This window comes from Solanum pennellii, chromosome 4 (genome assembly GCF_001406875.1).
Source record: "Solanum pennellii chromosome 4, SPENNV200".
NCBI lineage: Eukaryota > Viridiplantae > Streptophyta > Magnoliopsida > Solanales > Solanaceae > Solanum > Solanum pennellii.
The window spans coordinates 57,125,075-57,139,151 of NC_028640.1; the positions used below are offsets into that span (position 1 = coordinate 57,125,075).

General features: G+C 32.3%; 1 long non-coding RNA gene across 1 annotated transcript in view; it reads left to right on the forward strand.

Annotated features, from left to right (window-relative positions):
- Positions 1-490: 490 nt before the first annotated feature.
- Positions 491-14,077, forward strand: part of LOC107017369 — a 15,295-nt gene continuing 1,708 nt past the window's right edge. The window contains exons 1-2 of the long non-coding RNA XR_001456488.2: positions 491-599; positions 939-1,010. This is a non-coding gene — a long non-coding RNA (uncharacterized LOC107017369). The remainder of the gene's footprint in view (positions 600-938; positions 1,011-14,077) is intronic.

The window sequence follows — 14,077 nt, forward strand, 5'->3', positions numbered from 1 at the left end:
TTAGATTAAAATAAAATAATTTAATTAAAGGAGCATTAAAATGAAACATGATAAATGAAATGAAACTAATGTAAACTAAGAGTCTCACTAAAATTATTAAATAGTAATTTTTCGCTTATGATTTTAAAATTTTGTGAAATAAATATTTACTTTTAAGAATAAGTATTCCTGCTAGAGTCAAAAAATAAATTTATGTTATTATTGTAAAAAATAAAACAAATACTAGATTAAATATTAGATTTGAGTGCTTGAAACTTAAAAAATGAATATGCCCATGTTAATAGCAATAATACTTGAAAATATTTTTGGGTCTATTTAGTTTATACATTCTTTTTGGGTATACAATATTTATATTTAAGTCCTATTAAAAAAAAAGTAGCACATTCAATGCCCTTTATTTATTTTTTTTGGTTATTTTAATACTTTATTTATGCTAGACTTTATTAAGTCTAGTATTAAATTTGTCAAATAATAGTTTATAATCAATTATATTGGGCCGGTGCACAGGCCTTAGATTAAATTAGTTTTCTTCAATATTTTTGGTTCATGTTTAGGTTTTTCCTATCGCTCTCATAAGTTCCGCCGCGAGAATTTCAATGGTATCTCACAACCAATATCTTTGATTTAATTTTTTGATTTTGTTTTTAGATCTTATTATGTCAATTTTGATTCGTTTGGTTTGGTTTGCTTTTTTATTCCATTTTGTTAAGTATTTGGCCTTTGTGTTGTAGTAATGATGCATGCACTTAGTATAGAATTAATTGAATGTAGTTTTTTCTGGGATTTTTTCTCCTTCTCCTATTCGTTTTCTTATTTATCAATTTGTATTTTATTTTTATTTTTTAATATTTTTTATTGTTGAAATTTAGTGTTCTTCCGCTTGATGGTTGATGTGAGTTTTATTTATTTATTAATTTTTCATGTGTATATCTTTGCAGTTACTCCAAGGAGAAATGATAGAATTGCAAACTTGAGGGGAAAAATTTACCCAAATCTCCATTTCTCATATGGTAAGTTCATAGGTTTTTTGGTCTATGATTTCAATGTTGAAAAAATAATTTCACTCCTTAACTATGCTACATCATCTCTAATATGATTGTTAGAGCTTGATTTATTTTCCCTTACTATAGCATTGTAGTTGCTCCTATTTGATTTTATCCATATCACATTTAGTATATTGTAGATAATTTCGTTTTTTTTTTTTTTGAGAATGACCTTTAAAAGTATAATTTACTGAAAAGTCATGGTGATCTCTTTACAGCAGTTTTAAAATTGAATGCTCCTATTATTACTACATACTATTTGATCAATATATTTATTTGTTAGGTAAGGAGAACAATATAAGAGAGTTATTATAAGTTACTTACAATATGTTAGTTTGATAATTGGCATTAAGTTATTTAACTGATTGAATTCATTTACTATACATTCTATTATAAAGCAATGTCCTTATATTTTTTATTGAGAAAAAATCATAGTATAATAATAAGGGCGGATCTTTGATGTAATGATCCTCCGGATCATTTTTTTTTCTTTTCTGATCTTTTTTCAGTGTTTAGAGCATCCCTATAGTGACCTCAAGTCATTTATGACTATCTGAGACTAACACTTCGATTGTCAAATTGTTAGTTTGCAATTTTGTGTAACTTTCTATGTTTCAAAGCTTCTGAAGTACGAACAATTGAGTTCAATTAAAACTCCATAAAGACGGTTTCATAATGCAATTTAGACGGTTATGTTAGCTCTAAAATGTCGAGTTCGATATGGAAGGACCCATCATGAGAATCTCGAATTTTTCAGGCTCATTTCGAACCTCTTTTAGATTTTGACTTAAAATGAAGGTTGAGTATAAATATTCTTTTCATCAAGACGACCTCGATTGAAATTTTAGACCTCCCCATTAAGTCTGAAATGTAGAAATTATTGAGGGTAACATATCTAATTTATTTTTATCAAGTCTTGAACAAATTTTAAAGGCCCATTTGGAGACTTGAAAAATAGCAAAATCTGATTTTGCCGGTGCAGACTTTAAGCGACAAAAATAAGATTTTAGATGGGATAGTTGAGTAATAAATCTCAATTTCAACTTTCTTCCTCATTTTCAAAACGCGATTATGAGTGTTCTAGACCTCCTTTTTTTGGGTGATTCACGTTGCATAATGTTCGAAATTGACATGACTACATATTGAATTGATAGTGGAAGCACATGGGGCTACCCTAGATTCATTAATAGTGTTTATGGTGATTTTATAAAATCTTATCATTTGGGCTATTTCGAGTATGTTCTATTTCGAGACACAAGCTCAGTAAGTCGATTAGTTATGGGGTCCTAAAATTAAACACAAATCTATGCTCAAAACATCCCAAGCGACAACATGCAATAAAATTACCAAAACATCAATAAAGAACCTTAGGCAGCCCATTCGATGCAGAAATAATTTTTAGTTCAGCTTCCAAAATCAGGAACATTTGCTAGATTTGACACTTCACATATCTGTCATAATTTTAGCGTCAAAATTTCCAAGTTCTAGCAATCCATTATGTTCATTCAATTCGTTCAAGGAATAACCATTTGAACTTGGTGAAGCTACAAAGAAAATTCAAGTAGTTGAGGTATGTTTGCTCCTTTAAATAATTAGTTGAAACTCTTAGAGAAGCTACTTGAATTTAACATAATTAAATGATGTTTCCCGTTGAAGTTCATTGAAGTAACTGGTTGAACATTCGGAGCTTGTTGTATTTGAAATCGGTATTTCTTCATATGCACCACAAAGATGACAACTATTAAAGAAGTTTGACAAAATTCAAATCATAAATTTCATAACTAGCTACTTATGACAGAGACCCACAGTTGGTCTAGTTATGATATTTGTAATTTGAGGTTTTGTTAAACAATCCTGGTAACGTTCATCTTTATGGCCCTTATGTAGAAATATTGATTCCAAAAACAACAAGCTCCAAATGTCCAACCAGCTACTTCAGTGAATTTCAACAGGGATTATCATTGCAATGTGTTGACTTTAAGTGAACTTTCTACGAATCTTCACAAATAATTTCAAGAAGCATACATGCCTCTAACACCTGAATTTTCTTTTATAAGTTCACTGAGTTCAAATGATTATTTCTTGAACGGATAAAATGAGAGATGAATTGCTAGAACTTAAAAATTTTGACGCTTAAATAATGCTAGAATAGAAAGGTGCAAATCTAACAACTGAAAGATTACATTCCTATTATTGAGAGCTTGGCTAAGGATAATGCCTCCTGAAGGTCAATATGACAAAGACGGTTTGTACGTAGTCTATTTGTAAAATCCTTGTATTCTTATTGAGACTAGATGCTCGATATACTTCTACGGATCAATGTAGATACATCTATATTCTATTTCCAAGAGGCTATAGGGCATCACCACCACAATTGATTAGATTTATAAGTTAAAGTAGTTCATGTTGGCAGAATAATTATCAACAGGTCCCCAACATTATAATTAATAATACTCTAGAGTCAAGTTTTTCCCTTTTATCTTTATAACTTTGGTTAACAAGAAAATAGATTGTGGTCTATCTTAAAGCTAATCATGTGCGCTGCAAATTTGTTGCACAAGGAATTTTCACTTTTGGAGCATATATATCATCACCACGTTAAAAATCTATTGATCACAATGTCAATATAGATGTTTAGACACCAAAATTGAAATAATTTTAGGTGAATTCAAAATTGAGTCAAAACGAAGATATGAGACTCGCATAGAGAATCTCTAAATTAACTTAGTTAAAAGGTCCTAATCGACTTACTGAGCTTTTGTTCCAAAATGATACATAATCTGATGACCGAAACAAACCAAAAGACAACAATCAATAAAATCACAAAACACCATTAAAATCTTATGGGCAGCTGCTACGGGGCACGCATTATCTCTAGTTGAGCTTCCAAAAATAGGAACATAATCTGACAAGTTGTTCGATTTGAACCTTATTGTGGAAGCATTATTTCAGCGTCAAAATTATTAAGTTATAACAATTTATTCAATTCATTCAAGGAATAACAATTTGAACTCGGTAAAGCTACAAAAGAATATTTAGGTGGTTAAGATATGTATGATACTTGAAATAATTCATCGAAATTGGCAAAGAATTCAGTGAATTCAACATATTGAAATGATGTTCCTCCATTGAAGTTCATTGAATTAGCTGATTTGACAGTTGAGCTTGTTAGTTTTGGGATTGGTATTTATGCATAAGGACCATAATATAAAAGTATTAATTTTTTTTGACAAAACCTTAAATCATAAATGTCATAAAGGTGTAAAATCTAACAACGAGGCACATCGGTCTAGTTATGACATTTATTATTTGAGATTTTGTCGAACTTTAATAGTACTTTTCATCTTCATAGTTTGCAAAAATACTGATCCCAAAATCAACATGCTTCAAATGTCCAATCAACTACTTCAATGAACTTCGACATGAAATATCATTTTAATGTGTTGAATTCAAGTGTCTTTTCTACGAATTTCAACGAATTATTTCAAAAAACATACATACCTTAATCACCTGAATTTTCTTGATAACTTCACAGAGTTCAAATTATTATTCCTTCAATGAATATAATGAGTGGAATGAATTTGATAATTTTGATGCTAAAATAATGCCAAAATAATAAAGTGTAAAATATAACAACAGACTATATACGTTCCTATTTTTCTAAGCTCAATTAAAGATAATATCTCCACAATGATAGTTTCAATATATAAAAAAGTTCTTGTAACGAGTGAATTCCGTCGCTATAGAAAAGCCAACGAGAAAATAAATGGGCCAGAAAACTTTTTGGTAGTATAACTTGAAATTCCTAACCTAGTCCAAATTTGAACAAAATCTGAGTCAGTGAGGTCTAGAAAAATATAGTAAGGAATGAGAGATGTAATTATGATTTGATTACATGAATGGATAGACAAGATGATAAGTAACCCAAACCACTTTATGTAATTTAATTCGGGCAAGTAGAACTCCCGAAAATGATCTTAGAGTGAACGGGTAAAATTTTGTCTCCAAGCAAGCCGCCAGAGTGGAATTAGGGGTGCTAGAGAAGGATGGGGTCCACTGTAGAATAAGTCGTAAATAAACCCCAAAGACGTTATTTTCTTCATTTTGACTTTGAGAGCTATGGAACGATCCTAGGTTATTTTTTACGGTTTTCCACTATTCTTGAGGATAAAGGAAAGATTTTAACTCCTTGTATCCATTTTTGATCCATAGAACCTATTTTGTTGGGTTATTATCGATGGGGAAGGGTTTTGATTTGGAATTTAGAGTGGAAAAATCCCTAATCTAGGTATGGAGATCTAGGGTTTTGTCTAGGGTTATTGGGTTTGTTATAATTCGGATAATTAGACCTTTGATTGTTGATCATTGTCTATATTAATTGTTTGTAGACGTAGATTAAGAGAATTGAGCACGAAAAAGGGAGATTCAAGGGCCTTAGGGGATTCAGGCTTGGATTCGAGGTAGATGATGGTTGTGATTTCATGATTGTGTGATATATGTTTATTCTTGCTTCATTATGATGCATGTATATATGTATGTTAATGATGCATTATTGATCACACTAATTTTAAAAGAGTGTGAACGAATAATTATACGTCATGAATCACTTGTTGATCGTATGATTATTGAGAATATACTTGTGTATGTGATTGTGGTGTGTTGATGGGATCGGATTTCCACGTTTCGGCAAGCTAATTTTGGATCTGCTATCGCGTACTGGTGCACTACCAGTTTGAGTTTTGGTTCCATGAGAGGACCATTAAATTAGGTTCCATGAGAGGACCAACTACTTGACATACTTGTGATATTCAATATTGTATATGTTCGATATGTTGTATGATTATATTGTTGTAATCACTTATATATGTTTCACGTAATGGGATAGTTGTGTGATCCTACCAGTACAAGGTAGTTGTGTATTGTTAATGCACTTGCTTTTATTTTTGTTGAGTATAGGACATCTTTCAGCGGCTATTGATAGACCTCAGTTTTTTTTATCATTGAGCGCTACCAGATTCAAGGGTGAGTTAGTTCTTTAAGGCTTCTAGGGATCTCTCTTCTATAAGTTCACTCTCTTCAGACTCAGACTATTTGTTTAAGGTTTTCGTTTAGTTATATGGTTGTACCCCTTGTTCTTAGACTTGTCATTGTTAGAGTGTGGGTACATTCAATTTCAGGTTCTAGGACTTGTATTTTCGTCTTCTTGTTAGTTTATTTGTTTTATTAAACTTTTGGAGTTAATGACAACTCCTTGATTGCTTCCGTATCTTTAAATGCCTTAGTTTTTGGTTTAGTTGCTTGTTTGGGTTGTAGTAGTGGTTCTCCCACCGTATAGTTAGTGTGGGTGCCAATTACGACGGTCTCTGTCATGACTCATTGTACTTTTATTTAGATTAGATGATCGGTTATAGTTAGCCAAAATTTATAAAGACAGACGGAAAAAACTTGGCTTAGTTTTTGGTTATTCCTCTTTCTTCTCATTATTTTGTGACTCCTTATTGATATCTTCCATGTGATAGCCCATTATTTTTCGTTTTAGGCTATAGTTTAGGCTTACCTAGAGTTGAAATACAATAGGTTTAATCATGACCTATGAAATTGAATGATGACAAGTTGGAATCAGAGCTCTAGATTGACCAATATTGTTTTTATGAGAACAAGTGCCTAATAGAGTCTTATAATATCTTATATTTAAAAGTCTATAGAGTACTGCCACCACAATTAGTTTTCCATCTAAGTCAATTAACCTATGTTGACTAAATAATTGTTGAAAGATTACGGACACTATAGTTAATAATATCATCGAACGAAGCCAAGTTTTTTTCGTCTGTCTTTATAAATTTTGTCTAACTATAAAGTAGATAGTATCCTACCTCAAAACTACTCAAGCATGCTCTGATTTTGTAGGCGGTAGCTTTCAACTTCTGAAGCAACTCCAATCACCACCACACTAACAAAATATTGATCACAACATCAATACAAATGTTTAAACAATAAAATTGCAATAGTTGGAGACAAACTCAATTTAAGGCACAAATGGAATGTGGAATATACGTCGAGAATTTTAAAATTGACTTTGTGAAAAGGTCATAATCGACTTACTGAGCTTGTATTTCCAAAATGGAAAAAATCGAAGCTTTTAACAACTCAAACGACAACATGAAATAAAATTACCAAAAACACCAGTAAAGAACCTTGGGTAGCCCATCTAGGGCCTAAATAGTATTAGTTGAGTTTTCAAAAATAGGAACACAATCTGGACAGTTGTTAGATTTAACACTGTAACACCCAAGAAATGTTTTTAGCTTAGACTTGAACCATCTTTCGTTGTGAGTAAGATTTTCCCGATGAATTTAAGTTTTCCATAGTGTTAAGGTCACCAGATGTAACACCTTGAGTTCCAAGAAGAACCAAACTGAAAAATATTCAAGTCATTCCTAGTTCTTCTAAGATTTGGGTCAACTTCAAATGACTATAAGCCATAGTACAGGATGATTTAGGTTAGCTAAAATATTGAGAATTAAATCCCTTCGAATCGTCTTTCAACACCACCGAGTTTGCTAAATTTTGGAAGTCTGATTAAAATGTTATGACTTATTTACAAACAATGTGCAAACCTGGCAGCTGCTCCGCGTTACGGAGCCAATATGGACCTCACTGCCTGCTGAAAAATTATTCCGACTCCCAGCTCATTTTATTTATTTCATTAGGGTTATATTAGTCCTATAAACCCTTAGGATGTCATCTAAATTGTCTTAAACGTATAGAAATTCATGAAATGTTAAGGCTAGGATTCATCCTCCAAGATTTTACGTCAAGTTATTCAAAAAGATGGTTCTTTTAGGTATGTAAGCTTACATAATGTTGGGTTGTTCACCCACACGCCAATCATGTTAATTTCAGCGTTAAAATCATTTAAGAAAGTCGAAAGTATGATGTTCTTGAAATTGACTTTAGTTCTTGAGTTTAGATGAGATTGTTGAGTTCTTGATGAAATCATCTCAATTTTAGAGTTTTATATGAGTAGATTCTTGTGTTCATATGTTGGGTATCTAAATCTAAAGAGTGATTAGGAAAAAAATCAAATTTAGGCGTGTTGGGGTTAGAAAACAAATACAGAATAAGTCGCGCGACTCGGGCACCTTGCTCCGCGTCGCAGACTTGCCTTCCCTTTTCACAGAAATTTTTTTCAAATCGCTGAGAGATCACGAACCTCTCTATCTCAAAAGTTAATTCGCGATCAAATATTAAAATTCATCTCTTATTTGAGGACTTACTTCCAAACAATGACTTCTTGATCATTTCTCATGTTTAACAATCTACAAACACTACTAAACATCATCACAAGATATTTCCTATCACAAATCACAACCTTCAATACATCACAAGATCTTTCAAATACTTTTTAGAAAGTCCCTTTGAGTCGTTTTGAGGAGTCTCCCACAATTTCTAGTAACTTGTTTTAAGACTCGAGCAAGTGAGTATGAGAGTGAGGATAATGTATTCATGAGTCTACTTTATCATTACAAGATCATTCATATCATGAACCATAACTCTTGAATTTATAATTCACATTCAAGAGAGACTTTTGAGTTCAATTTTGAATCCTTTGAGATCAACTATCAATTTGAACTAAGTTTTGAGAAAGTAAGTATGAGAATGAGAAGAGTTGTATTTACGAGTTTTGTATTATTATGTATACCCTTGAGTCGAATCGTTCATGCCCATAACTTCCGCATGAACTTTATTACCTTTGAGAGGAGTAGCATCATTAAAGTTTTATTTATGGTTATTGAAAACCATGCATTGAGTCATTTATGCCCATAATTTGGCATGAACAATATTTTAAGAAGTCTTTTACAAACATTTTAATTTTTCTTAATACTTAAACTTTGAGTTGAGTAAAAAGTAAAAGTAACGTTCATTTTCTTTAAAATGATATATAGGAACTAAGTATCCTAAAAGTATATATTTTCACATTTAAGATTAGAGAAAACTGAGATTTCAAAAAAAGTTTTGAGCAATTTGAGTATCATCCATTTTAAGAGAAAGCTTTTTGAGTAATTATCTCAAACCATAGAAAAAGCTATAAACATATGAGCTAGTATATTTTGGGAGCGGTATTGAGCACCGATAAGAGGGAGAATTTTGATAACTCACAACCCCCAAAAACCATGTAGCCATCATGGGTACAAAGGGTCATACTTTTTAGATGACTCCTTAGTGCTTTTTAGCATAGACTAGTGGATACACTTAGTTAAGGCGTTCTATATAACGACAAAGAATAGGACATTTTTGGGAGCGTGGGCAAGACATTGTATCATCACTAGGGTTTATAGTGGTGGTTGTCGGTTATAGAAACTCCCATAGAGTTATATTGTATTTTTATATACAAATTGAGTTTTATTATATTTTTTTAATAAATCGAGTTGCTATCTATATTTTTACAACTTTTGAAATATATGGTATCTTTTACTATTGTTTTATCCTTTAGTATCATGAGTTGAGTCTTTTGAGTTGAGTATCCAAAGTTAAGTACCTAGAGTTGAGTATCTAATCTCTAAGTTGAGTATCTTATCCTTGAATACTTCTGAGTTGAGTAAGTTGAGTAGTTTTAAGTATCCTTGAGTATTCTTGAGTTGAGTAAGTTTGAAGAGAGGTAAGTATGTTTATTTTCTTTTATCAAGTTCAAGCTTATGTTTATGTTTTAGAATTCCCCTTACATGCTCGTACATTCCACGTACTGAGCAATTTGTCCTGCATCCTTTCATGATGTAGATACATGTATTTAGGGTCATGATCAAAATAAGCTTCGTTGAGACCACATGCAGTTTGAGTTAGTTATGGTAAACTTCCCTGCTTCCGGAGGATTTCATTTAACTTTCAGTTAAATAAAATTTTTAGGAAGTCGTGGGTCATATCTCAACTGCCATCTTTGTCATTTAGAGGCTTTATAGATAGAAAATAGAGTTTCACAAGTCTTCAATTATTTTCTTAAATATTTTAAAGACTTAAGTTGCCTATTTTAGGGTGAGTTAAATATATATTTTTATTCAGAATTACTCATTTGAGTTAAAGATTTGAAAGTTCCATGAATTTTATTCAGTTTTTAAATTTTTTCATGCTTGAGTTAATCTTCTACTTGTAGTCAACCAGGATGAGGGTTCGCTCGGGGACCAATAATGGTCTTCAAGTGTCGGTCACTTCCAGGGTGTAGACCGGATTGTGACAAACTTGGTATCAGAGCATAGAGTTCAAGAGTCTCAGGGTGTCTATGAAGTCATGACAATAGGATCTTGATTATGGTTGTGAGGGATCCACTTCTATAAATGAAGGACTACATATTTAAGAAAAGTTTCTCTTCTTTCATACTTTTAATTTTGCAATAGAAGTATGTCATATTGATTTTATACTTAGTCATGTGCTTCTCATATTCACTCATTCGACTACCCATCATACTAGAGGTGGTTGAAAAGAATAGTTAGACCTTTATCAACGAGTTATTTTTAGCGAAAATCTTAAAAGTCATGAGACTCTAGAGGGGCTTGACAGAAGCCCAAGAGTAAGTCAAGTGTTCAGTTTAAGAGGAATCCACCCATAATCATATGAATCGTGCATTTGAGCTAAAAGTGAATTATACTATTTTCCTTAAGTCTTGTTCCTGCTAGATACTTATGAGGAGGTATTTTTAGAGATTGGGTAGTATTTTCACCTGAAAAGGTAGTATGAGTTATGAGATCATAAGCAATAATAGTGGAAGAGACCAGAGTTAGAGGAAAGTATGTAAAATTTAGTAATCCCTGAAAGGGAGATAGTGTTTTGAAGAGCTATATTACTATAGTCATGCACCTAGTAAGTTTTGAATGATGAGTTTTCTCTTATGAGTTGACTAAGAAGTTGTAAGTTGGAAAGATTACATTATAGGAGGTAAAGTGTGTTTTGGCTAGAAAGAAATTTTCGATGAAGTGTCATTGTGTAAGTAATGACCAAGTGTAAGTGTGTATAGAAGAGCAAAATTATTGATAAAGTGTTAGATCTAAGATAGGATTATGATCTGTCTGAGAGGGTCATGATGTTCATAAGATTATAGAACTAATCAAGTAATGATGTATAGAATAGTTGGCGACAATCGTATTGCTATTCAAGTTTAGTAATGAACATTAAGGTTGAATTTGAGATGAGTGTCACGATTCAAAGAATGGAAACATGAGGCTGATGATGTTATGTTGAGATTTGAACTAAAAGACCTGACATAGAGTAGGTGATCGAGGAATTTAGGTGATTAGATGCAATAGATATGAGTGGTACAAGTGAGAGACCCTAAAAATTAGATAAGGGAAGTAAGGTGTGGCTATGTCACAAGAGTAACAAGAGAATTAAGAGGTGTGCCGATATGGTATGCTACTAGATGAGGTTCCAATTAAGTTATAATTTTTCATGTTTGGCTAGAAAGAATAATTGAGTTTTCAATGTGGAATAGGTCCATAAATTTTAAGTGTTAGATTTAGATCGAAGGGGGAGATGTCAAGATGAGAAATCAAGTCAAGTGTTTGAGAGTAAGATAGTAATAATTTCCACAAAGTATGAGAGATATCCTTTAAGTGGTCCTTTTAGTAAGGGAGTGATGTTAGAAATAGAAGGTTGATGGTCTTATTGTAATGATGATGGTGTGGTAATTCCATCAAAGGTCATAAAAGAGGAGGATGAAGTTTTACTATGAAAAATAGTTAAATGACAACCCTTAGTTGGATCCAAAGGAGTTGGTTAGTAGGATTTCAATGAGTTGTTGGAGTACTAAGCTTTAATGTGGTGTTGTGAAATATTTGGTGGATCTTGATATGAGCCCAATGTGGTGGTAAAGAGTAATAGTTTGAGATGATTCCTTATAGAGAGGTATTGAATCCGAACTTAAGGATCATACCCAGTTTAATCGTCATTTGAGGATGAACGATCCCAAGGGGGACATATTGTAACACCCCATAAAATTTTTGAGCTTAGAATCAAACCATCCTAAGTGTTAAGGTCACTAGATGTAACACCTTGAGTTCCAAGAAGAACCAAACATAAAAACATTCAAGTCATTCCTAGTTTTTCTTAGTTTTGGGTAAACTTTAAACGATCATAACTCCTAGTATGTGTCAGGTGAGCTACAACATTGAAAATTATATCCCTTCGAAGCCTCTTTCCAACGCCACCGAGTTTTCTAAATTCCAAGATCTGAGTAAAAAGTTATGACTAATTTACAAACGACACACAAACCTGGTAGCAGCTCCGCGATAGCTCCGTGTTATGGAGCCAATGCAGACCTCAATGCCTGCTGAAAAATTATTCCAACTCCCAGCTCTTTTTATTTATTTCTTTAGGAGTATTTTAGTCATAAAACCCCTTAGGAGGTCATTTAAATTTCCCTAAACGTGTAAAAAATTCGGTATGCAGCTTCCATAGTGTTTGGTTTGTTCACCCAAACGCCAATCATGTTAATGTTAGTGTTAAAATCATTCTAGAAAGTTTAAAGTATGATATTCTTGAATTATGTTCTTGAAAATGGCTTTAGTTCTTGATGAAATCATGTCAATATTAAAGTTGTATAGGATTAGGTTTTTGTATTCGTGTGATCGGTAATAATGTCTAATGAAAAATTGAGAAAAAGAATCGAATTTACGCGAATTGGGGTCAAAAAATGAAAAAGTAAAAAGTTGGGCAAATCGAGCACCTTGCTCAGCATTGTGGAGAGTTCGTGAACCTCTCTGCCTCAAAATTTAATTTGCGATCAAATATTAAAATGCATCTTCGCATCGCGGACTTGCTTCCCAACAGTGATGGCTTGATCGTTTCTCATGTTTAACTATCAAAAAACATTCCTAAACATCACAAGATCTTTCATATCACAAATCACAACCTTGAATACATAAATCAGATTCAAGGTAGAGTTGAGGGTTAAGTTTTGATAGTTCTTACAAACATTTTTAAGAAAGTCCCTTTAAGTCTTTTTAGGAGTCTTCAACAAATTCTAGTAACTTGTTTCAAGACCCGAGCAAGTGAGTAGAATGTATTCATGAGTATACTTTATCATAACAAGATACTTCAGATCATGAACCATAACTCTTGAATTCATAATACACATTTAAGAGAGAGTTAAGAGTCGAGTTCAAGAAATCATTTGAGTTCAATTGTGAATCGTTTGAGATCAATTATGATTTGAACTATGTTCTGAGAAAGGTAGTATGAGAATGAGAAGAGTTGTTATGTAAATCCTCAAGTCGATTTGTACATGCCCATAACTTCCGCTAGAACTTGAGTACCGTTGAGAGGAGTAGTATCATTGAAGTTCTTGAGTTGTATTTATTGTTATTGAAAACCTTGCATTGACTTTTCACGTTGATAATGTGGCATGTACAATATTTTTTGAAGTATTTACAAACATTTTAACTTTATTTTAAGACTTAAACTTTGAGTTGAGTAAAAGTAAAAGTAAAGTCCATTTTCTATTATATGATATATGGGAACCACGTATTCCCAAGAGTAAATGTTTTCACATGAGAGGAAACTGAGATTTCTAAAAGCGTTTCGAGCAGTTTGAGTACCTACTCTTTTAAGAGAAAGATTTTTGAGTAATATCTCAAACCACAAAAATAGTTATATTTTTAAACATATGAGCTAGTATATTTTGGTAGTAATATTGAGCACCGATATGGGGGAGAGTTTCGATAACTCACAACCCCCATACACCATGTATCCATCATGGGTAGAAAGGATCATACTTTTTAGATGATTCCTTGTGATTTTTAGCATAAACTAGTGCACTTAGTTAAGGCGTTTTATATCACGACAAAGTATAGGACAGTTCTGGCAGCGTGGGTAAAATGTTGTATCATCAATAGGGCTTGTAGTGGTGGTTGTCAGTTAGAGAAACTCTCGCAGAGTTCTATTTTATTTTTTATATACACATTGAGTATTATTGTATTTTTCAATACATTGAGTTGCTATATAGTTTTACAACTTTCCATATATATATATATATATATATATATATA